The sequence below is a fragment of the Lichenostomus cassidix genome, chromosome 14 (assembly GCF_008360975.1).
Source record: "Lichenostomus cassidix isolate B80296 chromosome 14, HeHo_3.0, whole genome shotgun sequence".
Taxonomy (NCBI): domain Eukaryota; kingdom Metazoa; phylum Chordata; class Aves; order Passeriformes; family Meliphagidae; genus Lichenostomus; species Lichenostomus cassidix.
Genome location: NC_139495.1, coordinates 5,422,039 through 5,432,028, shown reverse-complemented (window position 1 = coordinate 5,432,028; position 9,990 = coordinate 5,422,039).

Here is a 9,990-nt window from a genome sequence, read left to right as displayed (position 1 = left end):
AGCAATCCAGTGCTCTAGGGGACAGCACTGGACTGGGCTCAACTCTGCACAGATTCACTGGTGGGACCTCAGACCTGCACCCTTGCTGTGGGCTCTGGGGTTCCTGGTTTTGTAGGAGAGAGATGGATCCCTTCCTCCATGGCACAGCAGCCTTCAGAGCTGCAAACACCCCAGGAAAACAGATTCCTTTGAAAAGTGCATCCTACTTGTGCCTGTGTCAGCAGATGGATAGCAGTGATCCCTTTGCTGCACACTGAATTACACAGCTGAATAAATCTCCGCAAAATAAAGTGCCTGTCTCCCTTCTATTTGCTCAGCCAAACGATGGCAGAACATTGATTATGACACAGCTATTTATCTAGCAGAAAACATTGGCTCTCAGCAGTGGAAATTCCATTTCCACATTCCTCAGTGGTCCCGAGGGTCTTCCCTGTAGCTGCAAAACATGTTTGTGCCTCGCAACTCTCACCTGGATGGAAGCAAACACCTTGGGGCAGGACAGGTGCCTTGATGTTTATTGTCAGATCTCAACAACACCAGCTCGCTCTGTGGCTTGCGGCCCTGGCAGCTGTCCCTGCCACCCCCAGGGCTGTGTGACGCTGGGACATGTGGCTCCTGCCCTGAGAGGGACAAGGATCAGGACAAGGATTGCAGCAACTCTCCCTGCAGCCCCTCTGCATGGCCAGAGCGATGAGCGCTGCACGCAATCGAATTTCTACTTTATTTTTGCCACGAGATGGCACCACGATCCCTCTGAGTCACAGCCAGCCCTGCCCTGTGGTCCTTACTGAGCTAGAACAGCGCAAATTGGGGCTGGGAAGGAGTCAGAGCTAAACCTTTCGCCTTCATAACCTTCTCAGTCTGACTGCATTCACCTGCTGCGGGGCTGGGTGCAAAGACACTCATTTCCCACTAACCTGGAAGAATCAGGTGGTATGCAGGGAGTGGCTGGGGTTAAATTCACCTGGCATCTCCCATTTTCCCCATTTTCCCTGGCAGCTCAGGGTGAGCAGAGGGATCCCTGCTGCAGCATGTGTGGATGGTGCAAGCTTCTGCCTTGCCCACTCTGCATTCCTCCCTCTGGGCTGGGTCTGGCAGCCAACTCCTTCCTCTGAAGAGCTAATTCCTGCCCTTGCACATGCCAGTAAGACCCTTCATTAGTGAAGTTCAGCCAGTGCCCAGGAATGAGGATGCAAACACGTGGAGAAAAAGGGCAAATACAGACTGATCCAGCCTCCCACACAACTGCTCCTGTTGGGAAATCCAGCACGTGGGAGCTGGTGAGGGGTTTGCACAAATGCCATAGGGATTTCTGCATCTCTGTAACTCTGCTGCCTCTTCCCATGCCTGGAGAGTGCTGGAAAAATGACATTGCCTCTCTCTTCCTCTCCAGCAAGGAAAGGGCTGTAGCCGAGAGCTGATGACAAATTTTTCTTGTTTTTCCTTCAGTATGAAGTATTGAAGGTACTAAAATAGGAGGGTGATTACTCAAAATTTAAATATTTCCATATGAAGCCGCAGAGGGTGCTCATTAGACAATAACCTCATCAGCATCTCTGAATAAGGTGCAGCACTAGGAATCATCATATGGTAAATTCCCTCTTGTTTGCATACCAAAGCATCAATGGAGCTCATCAGGTTGTTCTCATTAATACTCTTTCCTTTCCTTGATGCACTTCTTTAGCATCACACCCACCTCTTTACCTTTTTCAGCACCATCTTGGGAGATTTGAGGAGAAGTCCAAGGAATGGGTAGAAATTAATCAACTAAAAAGAAAACAGGGGAAAAAAAATCACAAAAAATTTTTGTGATTCATTCACCCATTACTTTGTAACACTGAAGTGTCTTAACAGAGAAATCATTTATGTGAGGAACCACATGATGTGGCTGGAGTCTCTGTTTTGGTAACTAAAAAATTTTAATGTACAAAAGTGGCTCCTCTTAGTTAAAATTCTCTACAGAAATGAATGGAGCCTATCAGGCTTGTCTAGATAGAGCCTATAAACATGAATTAAAAAAATACAATTAAGAGAAAGTGATAGTAAACTCATGAAACAATGAAATTACATTTTTAAAGAGGCAATAAAGCAAAAAGATAAAGCACTAGGCAAAGAAAACTCCAAATGTTTAGTAAGCCAAAATCCTTCTGTTTTGAAGCTAGATCATCGATTTTATCTTCCACATGAATTATAAATCAATTACACTCAGTCCTCAGCATCGTTAAATTTCACAGCACAATAAGCAGCTGCATTTTATGTGCAGGGAAGTTGCTTACACCATTTCTCAGTGTTACAGATAAACTGGCTGCAGGATAAGAGTCATGAATCTCTTGCTCGTGCTAGCTGGCTGTAATTTTTGCTGGTTTCTGCAAAACCTGAACCTGGGAACCCCCAAATACATGTGCAATTGTCCCTAAGACAAGAAGTTACTTTGGGATGTTCACAGAGCATCCAGAAAATAACTGCACTGAGCCAGGCTAATTTTCTTTCTACATCCACAAATAAAGTCAGTTTTTCAGTAATTTTATCACTTGTCAGTTTTTAAAGAATGAAACTCTGACTATGCCTTCCCTGAAGAGACCTGATTCCTTTCTCTCTTCCACCTCAGCCTTGCTTGGATTGAAAATACTAGGAAATAGAGCATGCTGGTATTTTGTGGCTTATTCTGGGTATTGCTACAAAAAATACTGACAAAAACAGGCAAACGAACACCTCTTCCCCCCAAAAAACCTCCAGGTATGAAGAATCCCTCTGGGCAGGAAGCATCATTTAGGCAGTTGTGTGCTGTTCAAGCTCTGGGTTTGGCTTGTTTAAAGCTCTGTCTCTTTGCAGCCTTACACAGTAGGAACCCCAATGCACGGGATTTGTCTCAGGCTGATTTGTTTTTCCTTAGAAAAACGACCCAGCTGTTTCAGAAAGCAGGGCTGGGAGCAGATGACACTGCTCCATCCGTGCTGTGAACAGGATAAGGGATTTCACTGCAGGACTTGTGGTTTGGAGGATAAACTGTGCAGGGGGACAGCAGGGGTGGCAGGGAGGCACCTCTGCTGACAGCTGGGGAGCTCCATCCTCCAGCTGCCTGACCAGCAGCCAAAAAATGCTGTCAGGAGGGCATGGAGGTATTTGGGTACAGTGAAGAAACCTCCCTTCCCAGGAGGACTGAACACAGCCTGGATTTCCACCCAGTCATTGGGAATTAGCTCAGGGTTCCCTTCCTCACGCTGGGCCTCCCTCTTTACAACGAGATGAACACCCCCCACACACACATGCTGTGTGCATTATATACACATTAGGTCATCAAATCTTTTTCATTCAGCCTTGGATTATTCCCTTCATTGTTTCTCAGTGTCTAGTCTTGGGCAATGTATTAGTTTTTAACATGCAATTCAGGAACAGGCCAAAAATCTGTTTACAGAACTAATTGTCTGAGGTAAAAACAGCCCGTGCTGCTGCTCTCCTGCCAGTTCTTGCAGCCTTTATCATGAGTCATCGTGATCCATGCTCTGTCTGAACTCCCAGGAACTGCAGAGGGGATTGCATAAGGACCTCAGCCTTTGCGCTGTCAAAAATAATTTCCTTCCCTCTCCACTGCAAAAAACCCCTGCAGCCTTGAAATGTGACCCAAGAGCCACTAAAAGCAAAAAAAAATAACCTGATAAGGGAAACAAGACCCCCAGGGGTATTTTTCTTAGGAAAAAAATGTCCCCCAAGCCCTTCAAAAGCAGCCCTGACAATAATGACACACCTCAAGACTTTTACAGACCCTTGGAACTGCAACAACACAAGCAGCACAGCCAGCATGTCTTTATCTGTTCAACCTGCACCATGCCCATGTTGGATGGGACAGAATATGGATCCAGCTGCTCTCTCTGCCCTTACTGCCAGCCAGCACCACCTCTGGAAACCCCAGATGGGCAGTGAACTTCGGGCTGTGCCTCCCTGGAATCTAGAGGAGAGAAAAAACAGAGTGTGGAGGTCACCAGAGGAGCATTGAGTCCTGCTGGGTGGGTGAAGAGTGACTTCTGGCAGCATCTGACAGTGGAATGACACAGCACTTGAGTAAAATAACCCTGATCTCACAAGGGTCCTGGAAGTAGGGAAAGAGCATTTGGCATCTTTTTTGAGTCCTTTCAGACCACAGGGAGGTTGTGTTGCTCCGTGCTGAGCTCTGAGATTGTCTCAGCCTTGAGGATGCTCTGGGATTGTCCCAAGGGGCAGGAAGGGTCACACCTACACTGGACACAGCACCCATTTAAACCTGGGCTCTCCCCCCATCTCAGGAAGGACCTGGACTGACTGGAAAATTGCCCTCAGCTTGCACCAGTCCTGAGCACCACCCAGGAACATCCCAAACCCACTTGTGTCCCAAACAACAGCGTCTGTGGTGAGAGCAGGAGCCTGGGAGTCTGGCTGTGCACATCCACATCCCTGCCTGGACAAGGAGTGCCTGTGTGGCTTTGAGGAGACAGGGCTGTGCCCCTGGACAGTCCCAGGGTGTGTGAATGAGCCTTTGTGCCTGGAGCCCCTCTGCTGGGGCTGCCTCAGCTCCTGCCCTTTCCCCAGAGGCATTTCTGGGAGGTCCATGCAGAGAAGAGGTAAAGCAGGACACAGAGCAGGAGTGGCATTGTCACACAATGTAAGCATTACCAAAAGCAAGAGGCAGAGAGATGTCACTCTGGCACTAAAAATGTGTTTGTGATTCCCAAAGAGAAGGGAGAAGGAAGCAATCAGACCACCTCTGCCAGCCCTCAGCCTGCCCAGCAAGAGGACAGGTTATTCATTACCTGCTGGGTGAAGCAAATGAAAGAGGCAAAGCTGGGCAAAGATAACAGCTTCTTAGATGGCCTATGACAGCACTGTCACCTCAGAGATAAGGTTAAAAATTAAAACAAAAACTAATGTTTATCTAGGGGTAAATGATCTCTCAAAAAAAAATTAAAACTTCCCCTGTCAGGGCAGGGTCATGTCACAAGTCACCAGAGAAGTCACAGAAAGGGAAGCCCAGAAAGAAAAGACAGGGAGCTCCAGGACTGAACCACCCACAGGGCTGCAGCTGGGAAAGAAAGTTATTCCTTGGGCTGTGTGGAATTATTTGGAGGCTGAGCCCATCCAAATCAGACACTTTTGGACAAAGAGGATCAGAGAGCAGAAACTGAGATCTCCCTCTCCACGCCTGTATTTGGGGCCAGCAAAGAGCAGGTGGGGTTGGGGACACAGACAGAGCCCAGGACTGACAGTTCTTCCAAAGTAAACCTGAAATCACGGGCAGGCAAAGCTGTGCACTCCAAACAGGAGCCAGCCTGGCCAAGTCACCAAGGTCAGCTGTCCAGCTTGGGTTTGTCACTGCATCCTGCCATGTGCCATTCCCTCTCTCCACAAGCTTTCCCTCCCCACTGCTGCCTCCACAGAGGCCTCCAAGCAAGCACAAGGGTGCTGGGGCTGTGTCTGGGGCGCTGGGGGGCTGCTGGACAGGTCAGCCTGCTGGCCAGGTCAGCCGGGCAGGAGCCACAACCCTGCGGTGTGGGTGGCCTCAGCAGCACTCTCTGCTCAGGGCCACAGCTTGCAGGCAGCCACAGGAAAAAACTGAGCCCTCCTTCATTTATTTTTCTTGCGAGCTGTGTTTTAGCTGTTCCCCTGAAGGGCCTTTGAAGCAGCACAAGCTGCCCCAGACCCTTCTCCCCAGCTAATTAACACTTGCCGACAGCCTGGTGCAGCCAAGCCGGGACAGCCTGAACGAGCTCTGGCCCAAACCCACCCCCCAAACCTACCCCAAACTCCTCTGAGCCTTCCACAGCCAAAATGCTGCTGACCCTGAGCCCAGCAAGCTCCTTTAAGACACGAATCCATATGCAAACTTTGCCTTCCAGGCTGGAGCTGCCTATTGTGAACTCAGGTCTTGGAACAGAGCTCAGGGAATTGAGCTTACTGGGCTTCAGAGGTTTTGGGTTTCTGTTCAGAGCTGCAGGTGAGGCATTGTCAGAGGATGTTAAATGGTGTGAAGTGTGACACCAGCTCCTACAGCCCTGTGTAGATTGTTTTTAAAAAGCCCCATCCACCTTCTCACTGCGTGGGGTCTGTGACACTTCTCAGGGGTGGCAGCAGGAGCACTGCACCCTTCACCTGAATGGGAAGTGCACTCCAGCTAAAGAAACACCATTATCCCTGGTTTAGAGAAGAAAAATCCAGATGGAAAAGAGGAAAGATTGGTTCAAAGGCCACGAGACAATGATAGAAACATGATCAGAAGCACAGTCACCACTAACAGGTGCACCAAAAGGGGTGACACAGAGAATGTGCCCCCAGCAGATAATAAAGTAACACAATCTATCACAATTCGGGTATTTTATCACCCATGAAGCACTTGAAACGTGACTTGCAGTTGCAAAATCCAGCCTGTGGTTTTACACCTGTGGTCTCAGCAGTGGCAATACTGACAAACAAGCTCATCTTCATCTGAGCTGCTTTAAGCAAACCCTGACTGCCCTGGAAGCATTTCAGGGATTTCCAAATTGTGGGGTTCAGAAATGCTAATGGATTGCTGCACGGCATCACCAGCCAAAGGGGCACAGCGCTCCTTTGGAGGCTACAGTTAATATTTAATCCAATCACTAATTTTAAGTTAAAATGTATCAGTATTATCTGCCTGGGTTAACAGCATGGACAGGCAGCAGCCTGCAGTGAGTGAATGAGGCTCTTGCCCATTTCACAGCAGGATCACAGCACCAGGCAGCTGCATTTCCCTCCTGAGTGATTCCTCAGGAACCAGACAGAATCCTTAGGGATTTGCTCCATAAACCAGTAGCCAGTAAAAGTCTGATTAGGTCAGAGACATTTGGCCTGAACCAGTAAAAAATTCAGCATTGGTGACTACGGTGTTATTAACCTCACAAAATGTGGGTATATTTCAGAAGCTGCTGGGCTGAACATTGAAAACTGCATCACTTTCAGTCTTCATCAGGGAGACTTGCCTCTCCTAAGCCAGCAGAAATGGCAAAAGGCAACAGTTTTGCTAATGAAAATTGTCTTTTTTCCTGCTACGATATCAACGATGAGCATGAAGAAGACACAAAAGATCTTTTCTAAAAAGGCTTTTCCCAGCCATTAAAATAGTCAAGGTTGAGCCCACCTGGACAGGTGAGCTGAGCTGTTACCCCAGTGTGTGAGCCACGAGGAGACACTCCCATGTCCCCACCATGTCCCCACTCTGGGCAGATGAGCAACCCCTTGATCCCACAACTCCTCAGATCAAGGCACTTTCTAACCCCAGAGAGAGGGGATGTCCTCAGCTTGCCATCTTGATATATGTTTCATCTCACTCATTTTGGGCTTCTGTCAAGTGGGAAGGGGTTCAGAAGGAGCTGAGCTCTGGGATGTGATGCCTTAGGGAAGATGCATCAACTTCAGCAAGGCCAACCCTCATCCCTTTGACTTCAGCTGAGCTTTACCACTGTTTATATGCAGCTTGCCATTAACACCAGCAGGAATTTGGGACATGCTGCAGCAGGGTCAATCCCTAACAGGCTCCAACAACACTCACTTTCCCTTTCAGGTGTCCCAGTGCTCCCTCTGGATTTACAGCTCCTCTGGACACAGCAGTGAGCCACAGGCTGCTGCCACTGGCTCCACAGGGATCTGAACAATCCCAGGCACATCTCGTGCCCTGCTCACACAAAGACATGCAGATGAGGGAGATGGGCAGAATTTAGCCCTAATTTGCATGTTCTGTCCCTGTAATAAGCCCTGGGAAGTGTCTTTAAAAGGAGACTGCTTCCTAATTGCTTCTTAAAAAAGCCTTTAACGTGGACTCTTTGGCATGACTCAGGGGTGCATTTCTAAATCCAGTTTCTCCCACGAAGTTTACTCAGGCTGTTAGGTTGGGTTGCATCCATATGCTATTTTTATTTTTTTCAGTCATCAAGCCTGTTTACAGCATGGAGGAACAATATGGGAACAGAAATAAAGCTGGGCCAAGCCCAAAGGAATGAGCCCAGCAATGGCACTGCCAGCATCTCTGGCTTGGAGAGCAGGAGGCCCTGCAGCTGTGCCATTCCTCAGCGAGACCAAATTCCCTTTTGCCTTCTGCTTATGCATTTCAAACCTCAGTTGTGTTTGATTTGCCCATCATCTGCAGACTTAATAGCAAACAGTTAAAATGCCTGCATGTCCTCCTGCTGCCAGCTTTGGATCTGCGGTGCATTACCAGAGAGAATATTCTCTAGAATACAAAGGCTGAGGGACTGGCTGTCACAACAGTATCACTTTTGGCTTCCTTAAATACAGTAATCAGAGTATTTGGAACAGCAGCCTGCAGCTACTGAATACTTTTCAGTCTCAAAATAGACAGGAGTCTCCTCCCACCTTCTGCCATGAGCTCTTTGGTCACTCTGAGGTTTTGGTGGTCCAGTCCAGTTCCCTTTGCAGCATCCAGTGAGCACAGCCCAGCTGGTTCCTGGCTCTTTGATCCAAGTGCTACCAGGTTATTCTGTGAAACAGAGTCAAAAGGACACAAAACATTCGCAGGGCAGGTTTGAAAAGGGAAAGATTGTCTATGTTTGCATTTACATTTTTAATATAGTCGTGTTGTCTAGAGGCCAGATTTGGGGAATGGAAACCAGGAGCCTGGTTTCTATTTTCAGCACAGCCACTGATTGCTCTGTGTTCCTGGCAAATCTTTTAATCTCTTTTCCTCTGTTTTACCCATCTGTAATAAAGGGATGATCAGACCTCCCCAGCTCTGCCTTCTGTGGCAGCATCTTCTGATGAAACACAGCAAGGACAAAAAGCATTAATAATTCCATACAGAAGAGCCAAGAGGTCACAGGTATTTAAGTACAGTTTAGCTATTCAGTGCCCCTTTATGCATGCAGCAAGCCTTGATGTTAATAGAAGTTATATATTAATATGGAATGGAGAAGTAGGCCCTTCAGGGCACAAAAATAACCATATCCAGAGCACCACTAAATAAATACAATATAAAGATGAAAATCAGTTCAAATACTGAACAAATTGAAAGGCAAGGAGACATTTAAGAGGAAAAACAAAGTCATGCAGCCCTACTCCCAGCTGACATCTAACTGCCCTCAGCACAAAACAGGGACAAAAAGGAGTGTCAGGCACCAAGAGGGGACCCTACAAGTGGTCCCATAAGTGGTTCAATGTTCCCAGTCTTCATTTTTTACCTCTCTGCTACATTCCTGAGGAGGTGTCGAGCAGGTGGGTAAATGACTGAGCTCCTTAATTGCTCAGGTTTAACTGACCCTGTAAATTATCCCACCAGTCCAGGGTTGCATCCTCCACATCTGCCCACTTGTCCTTTCCTCCCACAGAGCTGGGATTCCTTCCACACCTCCATCCTGCACTACCAGGCACCAGCCCCCCTTCCACAAAGCCACTGTGGAACAGAGCTTTTGGACCCTTTTGGATCCCCACAAACTGGTCAGAGCTGGGATGTGGCTACCTGGGATCTGCCAGATCTCCTCAGCCCCCTGCCTGCTTAATGCCAGCTGTGGCACCTCTGGCCAGGTGTTCCACAGTCACTGTCCCTGTCACTCGTGTGAACATGAATGACCTCTGGCACCACTCTCAGACCAGGGGATGAGCCATTCCTGCCATAAGCAACCTTTGCTCATTTTATTCACATGATCAGCTGCACTGGCAGATTTTGGGGAGGATTTGGGGTGTCTTGGTGATGAGCAGAGATCTCTCCAGTGAACCACTGCAGCCAGATGAGGGTGTGTCTTTAAAACCTCCAGCATCCTCTTGTCTACTCCTCCAGCCCAGTTAATGAAATAATTTCCAACAAATCAGTGTTGCACAATGCCATTCAGCAGTCAAGCTGCTTATTCCTCACACAGCCTCTTGGCTCATCTCGAAATAAAGTGCATATGCTTTTGGGGCAGAGAGCAGCGTTTATTTTGAGAGATGCTTTAGGATCAGGACAGTCACCACCAGCTCATCACATTTACTATTCAGGATTATTGGACCACAAGC